The sequence below is a fragment of the Sinohyriopsis cumingii genome, chromosome 2, assembly GCF_028554795.1.
Source record: "Sinohyriopsis cumingii isolate HCF-2022 chromosome 2, ASM2855479v2, whole genome shotgun sequence".
In the NCBI taxonomy this organism is placed as follows: Eukaryota; Metazoa; Mollusca; class Bivalvia; order Unionida; family Unionidae; genus Sinohyriopsis; species Sinohyriopsis cumingii.
Window position 1 is genome coordinate 151,623,386 of NC_142962.1, and position 13,408 is coordinate 151,636,793.

Genomic DNA, 13,408 nt, shown 5'->3' on the forward strand with positions numbered 1-13,408 from the left:
ACTGTAATTGCTCAACAGTAATTGGCACGATTCGTGACCTTTACATTGTCACAACAACAGCACATCACAAATTATTCCATTTACTGGCAACACAGCCATCAGAGTCACAGTTTGACATTTACCGGCGACTCTGCAGACGATATTATTGTTAAATGATACAATTAAAGGCGCTACAATGTTTCTCGTGCGCTGTTTGAATTTATGATCGGAGTCGACGTCGTGATGCCTAACATTATGCACTCGTGAATAAATGTTTTTCATACTATGAGTTTGGCATTATATTACTTCCTTTGAGGAGAATATACTGTCGATGCATCATTTCAGTGAGTTTTTATTCGTTTGTTTAGTGCGAGTTGGTGCATCCGTCAGTCCATCTGTCCGTCTCTAATTAGTACATTTTACGAGGAATAGTATCTTTTTGTATCATCCTACCTAGCTATCTACCAATCAACCGATGCATCTATATATCGATCTTTACAATTTGATATTGTTGTCTGTCTATGCATAACATACATTTCCCAAAGCTGTATTAAGTAGCCTATATAGACAAACATGCAAGTAGTCTGGTGTAGTAAAGGCCCAGGAGGTGTTATTAAATACACGATTCACAAAATTGCTGCACACGCTTGTCAGAAATGGATAAAGTGATAATAAATTACTAATCGCTGTTGAAAAATAGTATTTTATTCTAAAATCTTGGCAAGCTTAATAAGTGCATAAATGTTATCAAGGGCAATAACTTGGGACATTATCGACTAATTCATTTCTAATCATCACTAAAGCCGTCAAAAATATCATGAAAATGAAAATGTTTTTCACTAATCTAGTTCTATAAAACTGAAAAGTTGTTAACGCAATGTGTTCAAAGTCTTCAATATGAACGAATGGATTTGATATAAACTATTTATTATTTTCTGTATATCTATATTGTGTGTTTAATTTTTGTCTGTGATCAAGGGTTGTGGAATTAATGCCTACCTGATTTTTAGCATGATTATAAGAAGTAAACAATATATTTAGTAACATTTAATTTAAGGCCTAAATATGATTACAAACTTTAAATATTCTGGAAACTAACTTGTTTACAATTTGATGGAATTTCCAATTAGAAATGACTTAAATCTATGGAATAAAAGAGCATTATATCATGTCTAAGGTCAAGTGAAATTAGTGTGTAGAACTTGGCAAACAACTATTCATTCGCATTATATTAACTGTCTTTGGAATCATTTTTTGTAGAGTTCAGATATAATTTAAGAGGAATTATTCATATTATTCATTAGAATTACAGTGTGCAGATTAACGTTTTGGACTGAAACATTACTTTGGGATTATTGAGAACTCATTCAAAGATATTCTGGATTGTATCATTGTGGCACACTATGACATTCAAGAATATTGCAATTCTTTGGGAACATTCTATACTTTTGAACTTAATAACATAACATGCATGAATATTTGGGCTTTAATTAACAATACAGTATGATGGCGTTAAAGAACGTATCTTGGATGGTTACGAGCTGGTAAATGTGGCATATCGACTAAGGTTTATGCATTGTAGAAAAGAAAATGGATAAACTAATGTCAAGTCTGGAAAATAGAAATTATTGGATGGGTGCTGTTCAGCCAAGAAAGTTAGTAAGATTGTGATAACCTCCCACAACTCATATTAATTCAAGAGTTCAAGAATTGCATCCATAGTGACCTCAAGACCCCATTTGGATGAGCAAAAAGGTACGAACCTTTGGAGAATGCTGCTCGTGCATCTTATGATTAATCACTGGCTCACAAAGTTTCATTTGTCGACAGATCGTCCACTCTGCAACTTTTTTAAAGCCATTTTAGTCTCATACGAGTACCTCCAAATCTCAGTCTGGCACAACTTTAGGAACAAAATTCTCATAAAACTGATCAGAAATCTTTATCTCTTCCATCGTGCACTTACTGAAAAAAGAACGGTCACATCATTTCGAGTTGCTACAGGTTGAAAAATAAGCAACAGAACAAAGACAGCGCTATTCCAAATGCTCTTATTTCTAAGAAGTCATAATCACTGTCTTCTATTGAAAGCCATACATTGGTTAGGTCAAACAAACTCCAGCCTGGTTCTATTTCTGAGAGTTATCAACCATTCCTGTCCAAAGAATCTCCATCGATTATTAGTCATTTTGTCAAGCCCAACCCATTTAAAATGTTAAGGGACACAGAAGCCTCTCAGAGTCTTTTGCTATCAGGTACTTTGCCTTCGTCTGAGAAGTTGTCTTCTAATGAAATATTCTTGCTCTAAGAGTAGAGTGCGGCTTTGTTAATGCTCGTCTCCATTATGTTCATTTGGCATCAGACTTAGTCTCAGGACCCGAGACTGTTTGTAGCATTGAATTATTATGTTATTCAGGATATTCGTTTATTACTATGGAATGATCTAGCTGGAGATAAGATAGTGGTTAATCCAATAGTGACTGACAAGCCTTGTTTTGATCATAAAGTTGAAATCCCTGATTTACATCCTGCTTGTGCATTTACCAGTTGTATATCAAATAGAGCTCTTGACAATTATGTTGATCAGGAAATAGTTCCTTTAACTGTTACTTTTATTGATCAGTCTCTGAATGAGGTCACATTTGCTCCTAGTAGTGATCAATCAATATATATATTGATCACTGTTGTCCTCTTTTTACGACTCAATCTCTCGATTCTAATCAGAGACACGCACTTATTGTCGACCAGGAAAAGTATCGTGAGATCTCCTGTTTGTTTCATATGGTTATTAGTGAAGTTGAAGCAGCACAAGTACATCTATGTTTTATGTGAAAAATATGGTCCTTATTAGATGACAACCTGTGGTACTCGCTGGAGATATGTGGACAGTGAGCTATCACATTGTCGTTTCAAAGTCATATCGACAGGAAATTTTTCGTCGTGCCCATGAAACTCCCGTCGGGTCATTTAGGATTCAATAAGACTTATCACAAAAAGTTAAATCACTTTTTATTGTCCGAGAATTAAAAGTGATGTTTGTAAATACAATAGATCTTGTCACACTCTCGAACGGTAGGAAGACCCAGTCGGAATATACAACCTATTCCTGCATTTCATGAACCCTTTAGCAGAAATATGGCAGTGTTGGTTCCTTACTTAAAAGCAAGCCAGGCAACCAATATTTGTTGACCATAACGTGTGCATCAAAGAGATTTACAAAGGCAGTTCCTTTGAGAAATAATAAAACATAAAACCATAGCAGAAGCTTTGATAATTGTTTACACTTTGTCGCCTTGCCAAATCATTATAGTCTGATTAAGGGTGGCATTTAATGCCGGGGATTTTCCAAGAAGTTATGTATAAACTTGGTATCCATATGTTTAAATCTTCTGCCTATCACCTTGAAAGTCAAGGACTTTTCGACAGATTTCATTAAACCTTGCATAATATGATATTGCTTTGATACAGGAAAGGATTGGCACGAGGGTGTTCATTTTTTTGTTCTTTGCTGTAATGGAATCAGTTTAAGAATCATTAGGTTTAAGTCTTTTTGAACTAGCCTTCTGACATACTGTCCTGTACTACCGAAGTCATTAAAACAGGAACTTCATATAAAAATTAAATTCCACGATAAAACTTTTTGACTATGTTTCTAATTTCAAATATCAGTTGTCAAATACTTGAGAAGTAATAGGAACTAATCTTCACTGTACTCAGTCAAAAGTGAAATTAATGCATAACAGGTCTAAAAAGGAAAGCCTCATGATAGAGTTCTGGCTCACTTGCCCATATCACAAAATCCATTTATCATTAACACTCTTGGGAAGCGGAAACAGAAACAACTTTGTCATACAAATACGTTAATGGAATATTTTGGTAAAGATAATCCAGTTAATCATTGCATAAATTTAGTTGTACCTTTCCCATACTGTGGATGTAAATGAAGGAATGCAATCTAACTGTGGTGACTTTAGAAATTTTCCAAAATGTATCCATAACTGCTGAGCCTCTGAGCAACTTGTCGATTATGAAATGCATGTTTCATTGATCTGACAAGTGTCAGGAATCTTTTGACAATTAAAGGCCACCCTTAAAACTGTACCAGTTCTCTCAGCTCCAAATTTCAGTCAATTATTCAAAATTAATGTTGATGCAAGCGATGTAGGGGTTGGTGGAGTATTGATTCAAGAAGATAAAAATGGTTGGATCATCCAGTTTGCTATTTTTCTTAAAAAAAAACTAAACAAGTACCAGAGAAATTGTTGATTCCACAGTCAAGATAGAATTTTTGGCTTTGATTCTGGCCTTGCAACACTTTGAAGTGTATATTCAGCTCATTCTGTGATTAATTAGTGATCATAATCATCTTGCTTTCATTAACAAAATGAAAAACAAAATTCAGAGATTCTTGTGGTCGAGTCTAATGCTGCGAATAGACAACACTAGGCACGTCAAAGGAAAAGATAATCTGATTAAAGATGCCCTTTCATGAGTGTATAAATGCTATATTTCTTTATTTTGCCTCAATTGTATGTCATTCATAAGACATATTCCTGCTTAATTTTAATTATTATTGTTTCGTGCTTAGGCTCTTATAAAAGATAACAGAAAAGAGCGAAGACAACAAGCTTTGTAAAATTTAACAAATAATTTATTTCCCTAGAAAAACGAGGTACAAATGAGAAAAAGAATTTACGGTTTTACGAATCAAATCCAAAATTAATTCAAGAAATAAAAAAAATAGAAGTCCTATAATTAAAAAGTCCTAAATGAAACAGAGTTCGAATCCTGATGAAATCCAAAATGGAAGATGATGACGACTGTTGTAACCTATAAAGTGCTGCAGTGACAACAGTCTCTAGTTGAATCACAGAAAATATTATTCCAGTCTTCTTAATTTTGTATAAATTTCGATATATGTCCTTGTCCAAGAATTAATTTCCAGGGAAAACAATTGCTTGAAATCCAAATAATCTGAAGAAGAGAAAACAGTCCTAATTATCCCAAAACTCGTCATAACATAAAAAATTAACTTCTTAAGTGTTAAGGCACCAATGACTGTTCTTTCTCAAAACATCAATAATAATTCTAACTACAATGCAAAACAGATGCCCGAATGATGGTCACATGGTTGTCTTTCTAGAACAAAAAAGAAGCTTTTTACATGCCTAACATCATGTACTTCCAGTATGGCCTTAACTGAAATCACTGGTTTTACCTCTAGGAAAGAATATTTAAAAAAAAGTTTTAACAAGTTGTTTACTACAACTGTCCCTGATTTCTGAATCAAGGTCAGGAACTAGGTCAGCATTAGATACAATGTCTCTATAAAGTTGTTTACGTAAAAATAAATCCGTTAGAACTGAACTCTATTCTGGACAAAATCAAATCCAGTAAATAAAGTTACATTAAAATAGCATGAAATGGAATTTAAAAAGATTTAAAACTAACAACAAATAATTAAATTAAATCAAATATAAATTAAATCAAATATACAAAACACTTCCCCCATAAAAATAAAGATTTATACAATAATGCTTTCTTTTTACCATAGATTAATTATATATATGAGGTTTTTTAAAATAAAAATAACATAAAAAAGAACTCTTATGAATTACACAAAGTGTACATGAAATAATGCCTTTCTATACATGGGTAAGCACATCTGCTTTTAAATTATCTTTTCCCTTGATGTGCCTAATGTCAATATTATATTCCTGTAAAAACAAACTCTATCTTAGTAGTCTTTGATTTTTGTTTTTCATCTTGCCAATGAAAGTAAGGGGGTTGTGGTCACTAAACACAATAATCGAAGAAGGAGCTTTAATGTAAACTTCAAAATCTTGTAATGTCCGTGTCAAAGCCAAACATTCCTTCTCGATTGAGGAATAATTTCTTTGGCACTTACTTAATTTCTTAGAAAAATAGCACACTGGATGATCTACACCATTTTTATCTTCTTGAATCAAACCTACTCCAACCCCAACATCCCTTGCATCAACAGACAGTTTAAATGATTGACTGAAATTTGGAGCCATAAGAACTGGTGCACTCTTAAGTATGGATTTTAACTTATCAAAAGCCTCCCGACATTTTTCAATCCAATGAAACTTGGTTTTCTTGCTCAATAAATTTGACAGGGGTTCAACAATTACAGAAAAATTGGAACAAAATGTCTGATAGTATCCAGCCATACCTAAAAGTCGCATCAGTTGCTTTTTACTAACAGGCACAGAGAATTCAGAGACAACCTTGACCTTAGCATCTATAGGTTTAACTTGTCCAAGTCCCACAATATGTCCTAGAAATGTTACACAAGCATGGCAGAACTCAGTTTTGGATAAATTAATTGTCAAACTTGCATCAGTGAGTCTGTCCAAGAATCTCCGAATTGTTGCTAAATGTTCTTTTGAGGTGTCATTGTAGATGATGACATCATCGTTGTAAGCATCACAATTATCTAGACCACAGGTAATCATATTCATTAGACACTGAAAAGTACTTGGTGAACCTTTCATCCTAAATGGCATCACTTTATAATGATAAAGTCCATCTGGAGTCATGAATGCCGAAATTTTCTTTGCTCTTTCCATCAGTGGAATTTGCCAAAATCCTTTCATCAGGTCAAATTTGGTGACTTACTTGGCATTTCCAATCTTATCAATATAGTCATGGATTCTTGGTAATAGAAATAAATGTTTTTGTCACAATATTCACCTTCCTATAATCAGTGCACATACAGAAGGTTTTATCTGGTTTTGGAACAAGTATACATGGTGAACTCCAGTCACTTTTACTGGGCTCTATGAAATCGTTTTCCAGCAAATACTGAATTTCTTTTTTCAAGTATTCCTGTTTGAGAGGGTTCATCCTGTATGGGTATTGTTTGACAGGTGTGGAATTTACAATTTCAACATCATGAAAAATATTGTTTGTTCTTGTTGGAACATCTGGAAATAAGTGCTTATATTCAAGTAATAACTGTTTAATTTCATTCCTTTCATGTTGTTGCAAATGTGAAAGTTTCTGGTCCAGATTATTCATAATTTCTGAATTCTGAAGATTTGTTACCCCAAAATCAATTGCATCTGATTGCACTCCTTCGCTTAAATCCTCACCAAGTGGGACAGGTGCCACTAAATTAATTGCATTGAAAATCCAGTTGCTTCTCCAAATGACACTGATCAGAATTTAATAGTGTTATATATCCTTAACATAATTATTTGTTTGTTAGTTTTTAAATTTTTTAAAATTCTATTATATGCTATTGTAATGTAACTTTGTTTACTGGATTTGACATTTTCCAGAAATTCAGTTCCTGTTTGATGGTATATCAACTAGGAAGATTAAAGACCTAAAGGCACCAAGAACAATGATCTAAAATCAAAAGAACAGTGATCATTGTTGGTTCATCACATTGCTGGTCATTGATTCCATTGAAGCACAATATGAACTTTTGTAATTCTTATAGGTCCCATGTGACATGAATCAATTGCAAAACTTGATGCTATTTTCAAAATTTCTGTAGAAATAAGAAAGTATGAACCATGGTTCTCTGACTTCATTCTTTTAAAACTTCACTTAAACCTCAGATGAACATTTCTACAGCAGTTATATCATGGACCTGTACAATACATTTTCTTGACCAATTCAGGCAGACTTGATGTACCATAACACCATCAGAAGAAAAAGAACATTCTGAGAGAAAAAAATCATCCAAAATTCCAAAGTCATATGCATGCCTCATCGGACAAAAAAACTGAGGAAAATACAGGACAAAATACAAATGTTAATGCAATAAATTCATTTAATGTCAAAAATAATATTCAAAATATAAAACTGATATCACAATTCTAACTGAGCAAGCTTGCCTCAGTTACTTACTACAGTCTTAGATCTATAAAAAAATGTATATATTATTACATTTTGGTGAGAAAACACATACTAAATAAAAGAACTGCTTTTAACAAACTATTCTGTTTTGTTAAAATGGGATGTTTTATTGATAAATAATAATCCAAATCATGAAATCAACCAAACAATATTATCAGAATTACTAAAACTAATATGCAATACACTGCCATTTCCTCAGGGTATACATTTGCTTGACAGTTTGAATATTACCATATTTAGGTGATACTGTCTGGCATTCATAAAACACGATAAAAATGAAAAGTTTAAATTTTTAAATCAATAAGACTTTAATTGTCACCTAACAAACACTAGTCATCATAATGTGGATAGAAATTTTCAAATAATTAACTTAAGTAATACTGAAAATAATTATTATTATACCAAACAGTCTGAATACACTTGCTGTAAACATTCTTAAATTTATCTTTTCTTAATACACATCATACATTTTGTGCTGCATATCCAACATATCTGTCTGTCTGTCTGTCTGTCTCTCTCTCTCGAAATTTACAAAAAAAACCAGAACGAATAACACAAATTTTTGATGTAATGTAAATCATCGTAGAAAAAAATGACTATACATATCAAGCTAAAAAATATACATCACATATTACTGATTTTGATCTTCGATAAGGAATGATAATATAGGAATCATAATGTTTTCATACAGAACATCATAATATGTAATTGAGATGTAGTCTTAGTGAATGACAGATTTTGACTTAAGATAAGGAATGATAATATAGGAATCATAATGTTTTCATACAGAACATCATAATATGTAATTGAGATGTAGTCTTAGTGAATGACAGATTTTGACTTAAGATAAGGAATGATAATATAGGAATCATAATGTTTTCATACAGAACATCATAATATGTAACTGAGATGTAGTCTTAGTGAATGACAGATTTTGACTTAAGATAAGGAATGATAATATAGGAATCATAATGTTTTCATACAGAACATCATAATATGTAATTGAGATGTAGTCTTAGTGAATGACAGATTTTAACTTAAGGAATGATAATATAGGAGTCATAATGTTTTCATACAGTACATATGTAATTTAGATGTAGCATGACAGATTTTGACTTTAGATAAGGAATGATAATATAGGAGTCATAATGTTTTCATACAGAACATCATAATATGTAATTGAGATGTAGTCTTAGTGAATGACAGATTTTGACTTAAGGAATGATAATATAGGAATCATAATGTTTTCATACAGAACATCATAATATGTAATTGAGATGCAGTCTTAGTGAATGACAGATTTTGACTTAAGGAATGATAATATAGGAGTCATAATGTTTTCATACAGTACATATGTAATTTAGATGTAGCATGACAGATTTTGACTTTAGATAAGGAATGACAATATAGGAGTCATAATGTTTTCATACAGAACATATGTAATTTAGATGTAGCATGACAGATTTTGACTTTAGATAAGGAATGATAATATAGGAGTCATCATGTTTTCATGTGTGGAAATGTTAGTCATGTTCAATTACTGTTTTTACATGATCAATTACTTAATAGATATATTATATAGCAAATACCAACAAACTGGAATTTTTGAAAAACAATAAAACATATACTTTATCAGAATGTGTCATTCTGGTGAACCACTACTACTTACATTTTGCATGTGTATAAAAGCTAAATATGGAATACATGTATAGAAGAAACAATTTCTTTATTTAAATTAATTTAAAAAGTATTTACAGAGAGAAGAGTCTTATGCATGCAAGACTTTTTTAAGAGTCCATACTAATCACATATCATGCTTAACACTTTTTAAGAGTCCATATTAATCACATCTCATGCTTAACACATTTTAAGAGTCCATACTAGTCACATATCATACTTAACACCTTTTAAGAGTCCATACTAGTCACATATCATGCTTAACACATTTTAAGAGTCCATACTAATCACATATCATGCTTAACACTTGTTACGTTTAACTTAACCAAAAGACATAGCAGTTTACCTTTCCTAACGATATATATTGACAATCCATTCGGTTTACTTTTCCTAACAATATATATTGACAAGTCCATACAGTTTACCTTTCCTAACAATATATATTGACAATCAATATAGTCTACCTTTCATAAAATATACTGACAAGTCCAAATAATTTACCTTTCAAAATATATACTGACAAGTCCATATAGCTTACCTTTCATAATATATATATATATATATATATATATATATATATATATATATATATATATATATATATATATATATATATATATATTGATGAGTCCATGTAGTTTACCTTTAATAACAATATATATTGACCAATCCATCCAGTTTATGTTCCATAACAATACATATATATTGACCAATCCGTGCAGTTTACCTTTCATAACAATATATATATTGACCAATTCATACAGTTTACCTTTCATAATACATATTACCAATCCAAAGTATACCTTCCATAACAATATATATTGACCAATCAATACAGTTTACCATTCATAACAATATATACTGACCAATCAATACAGTTAGCCTTTCATAATATATATTACCAATCCATTCAGTTTACCTTTAATAACAATATATATTGACTGATCCATACAGTTTACCTTCCATAACAATATACATGTATACTGAAGACCCACCTTCACAAAATTTCTCAAACTTTTCTTTAAAGTGAGATTTTACATTATCATGACAAACTTTACAATTCAGAGGAAAAGCCACAATAACATGCAGTGTATGTCCTTGCCCAAGTTTTGCTAAATTTCTCAAACGTTTTCCCAAATCAAGATTTTACATTATATCAATATTGCAATTTTTAGTCCCAGGTAGAGTTAGCTGAGAAGATGAAAAATAACTCATTTCACATTTTCTCATAATGAAGTCTTCCTATAATAGAAAACAAGAACTTACTCAAATCTAAGAATATACTTACATTTTCCTTTGAGATAAAATAAGGTTGGGGGTGGAGTGGGATGAAAATACTGTATTATGACTGATTTTTAATCCTCAATACCTTATTTTATTTTCATTCGAAAATTTCACTCTTCCAATAAAATGATAGGAAACATATTTAAAAAGAAAATAAGAGCCTGCATGGGAAGCCTGTGATCCAAGCATTGTTGAAAAACTTATTGTAAACTGTAGCAAACTGTTTTCGATGATATAATGCAGAGAAGTGACTGCTATGTCTCACTTATTAACATTGTGTGTGCCACGAAAGAGTTAATCTGATGAAGAATTTGAGAAATTTACAAAACTGGGGCCTGGTCATTTCATCTTGTGTTTGTAATTCTTGGAAAACATCTCCTAATTATCTGTTCTGATGTGTATAAATAAGTATAGAAATAATTATAAGCACACAATAATTTTCGTTTTCTTAAGCTCCTAAAATTTCTTACATTTTAATTTAGACTAATGGTATATAAAACCATGGCAGATTATGTTTGCATTTCAAATAAGAAACAAGTTCATACAAATTAAGAGTTATTTTCTATAAAGAAATTTAAATGCCTGCCAAGGACATCCAAATGGGTAACCTAAGTGAAAAATGAATCATAGATAGGAAGGAGGAAAAAAACTTCAAGTAAAAGTTGGATGGATAGCAGCAGTAAAAAATTGGAGGAAAGTTAATTTTAAAAACCACGTAGTCATGTGCATAATATTCCATATCAGATATTGATTCCATTACTCCATCTCATGTAGGGAACACTCAATAAGCATAAAGTTGTTACTGTTTTAAAAAGTCAAACTAGCTACAGCAGGTGTTTTGGTAAAGGTAGAAGGGAAAGTAACAACAGAAAAAAATGACTCATGCAAGAGAAGGTGATATGAGAAGCAATTAAAAATACACACAAAGAATGAACAAGTCAGTCACTAAATAGGAAGAATTTCTAATTGGGTGTCCTATAGATACACGTACACACAAGTATCTATATATATAGCCAAATATATATTTCCAATTTATATGACTCCACACACAGCAGTATCTTTAAAAAAAAATAAGCATAATATTTTGTCTGTTTTAGATTAAAAAATATAAACAACAATTACAAGAAAATAATATGTACACATTTCTAACAGAGAGATACTGAGATAAAATATGCTGTAAATTTACATTAACATGTGGCTGTTCATGAAAAACGAGTGGCTATCCAATAAGCAAGCAAGACTGTTATGGGAGTCTTGGGGCATGCTTGCATTTGAAACCAAAGTTTAAAAATGGTGTAATTTCATGTGTTCCTTTGACATTTGTTTTAAATAAATTATGTGATTTATTTACCTATGTTAGCTGAGAGTTCTTGATACGAAACAAGTGGCAAGATATGGCAAAACAGGCACCAAAATTCAGCCTCTGTTAGCTATCAGATAAGCCCTACATGGTGCATCAAAAACTCATTGATTTTATGATTCCTTTTTAAGCCAGTGAAAGATGAACCATGTTGGAAGGAAATGGACACCTAAGACTAATCCATAGATCTAAGTACCCACAAGCAATGACACTCATAAAAAATTGAATCCACATTTGAGAGACAGATACCCAAATAGCTAGTTTATTATCTACACACATACATACATACATACATCCATCCATCCATCCATACATACATACATCCATACGTACTACGTACGTACGTACATATATACATACATACGTACTTAAGTAAACACACAAATAGATTGATAAAAACTAAGAATACATGCAAAACAGTATTTAGCATGCTTTCCTCCAATTTTAAGAATTATACATTTTCCACAAGTCAAGATTACCATGGCAACCACTCCTGGAATCAGATGGTATAAAATACTAATACAACAAATTAATTACAATAATTTTCCTTTAATTTCATATTGCATCCTGTTCTTGTTATCTTTCCACTATTTTAATAGGCTACTTATCAGCTGGAGATAATCTCAATGAGTTGAATCCTATGTTAAAAGAGAAATGGTTTGGCCTAGTTTTCCATGTTGGAGATTATCTCTCCCCTGATGAATCCTATGTTAAAAGAGAAATGGTTTGGCCTAGTTTTCCATGTTGGAGATTATCTCTTCCCTGATGAATCCTATGTTAAAAGAGAAATGGTTTGGCTGTTTTCCATGAAATTAAACACTTGCTCCTGTATAACACGCTGAAATTAAGATAGAAACAACAATGTACTGAGTATTGACTTTTAAAAAAAACAGATTTGAATGGCAAAATGTAATATATTACAATTTATCAGAATACAGAGTTTTCATTGAAATAAAATTACATTCACACAAAAAAATACTGTTTTTGATCAATAATTAAAAAAATAAATTCAAAAAGCTTGAGAAGGCATGATGAGTAAAGGAAGAAAGGTATTTAGTTTTAACTTCAAACATTGTATAAAACATACCAAAATACCCCGTTACCTTGTATTCTTTATTTCCAAAACCAATGTATGATCACACGTATCAACTTTATCGATTACAGCTGAAAATAATTGCTTGGAAAACACTAAAATCGATGTACATCTTATTTTCA

At 31.5% G+C, this 13,408-nt stretch overlaps 1 protein-coding gene across 2 annotated transcripts in view; it reads right to left on the reverse strand.

Moving 5' to 3' along the window:
* Nucleotides 1-4,642: 4,642 nt before the first annotated feature.
* LOC149806092 (uncharacterized) overlaps nucleotides 4,643-13,408 on the reverse strand; it is a 123,250-nt gene continuing 114,484 nt past the window's right edge. Inside the window, exon 16 of one of the 2 annotated variants that reach the window (XM_089950969.1) lies at nucleotides 4,643-4,953. The gene's annotated coding sequence lies outside the window, so the exon portion shown is untranslated. Of the gene's footprint in view, nucleotides 4,954-10,155; nucleotides 13,032-13,408 lie in introns of those variants that run through there. The other variant, XM_089950968.1, reaches the window with a different exon arrangement.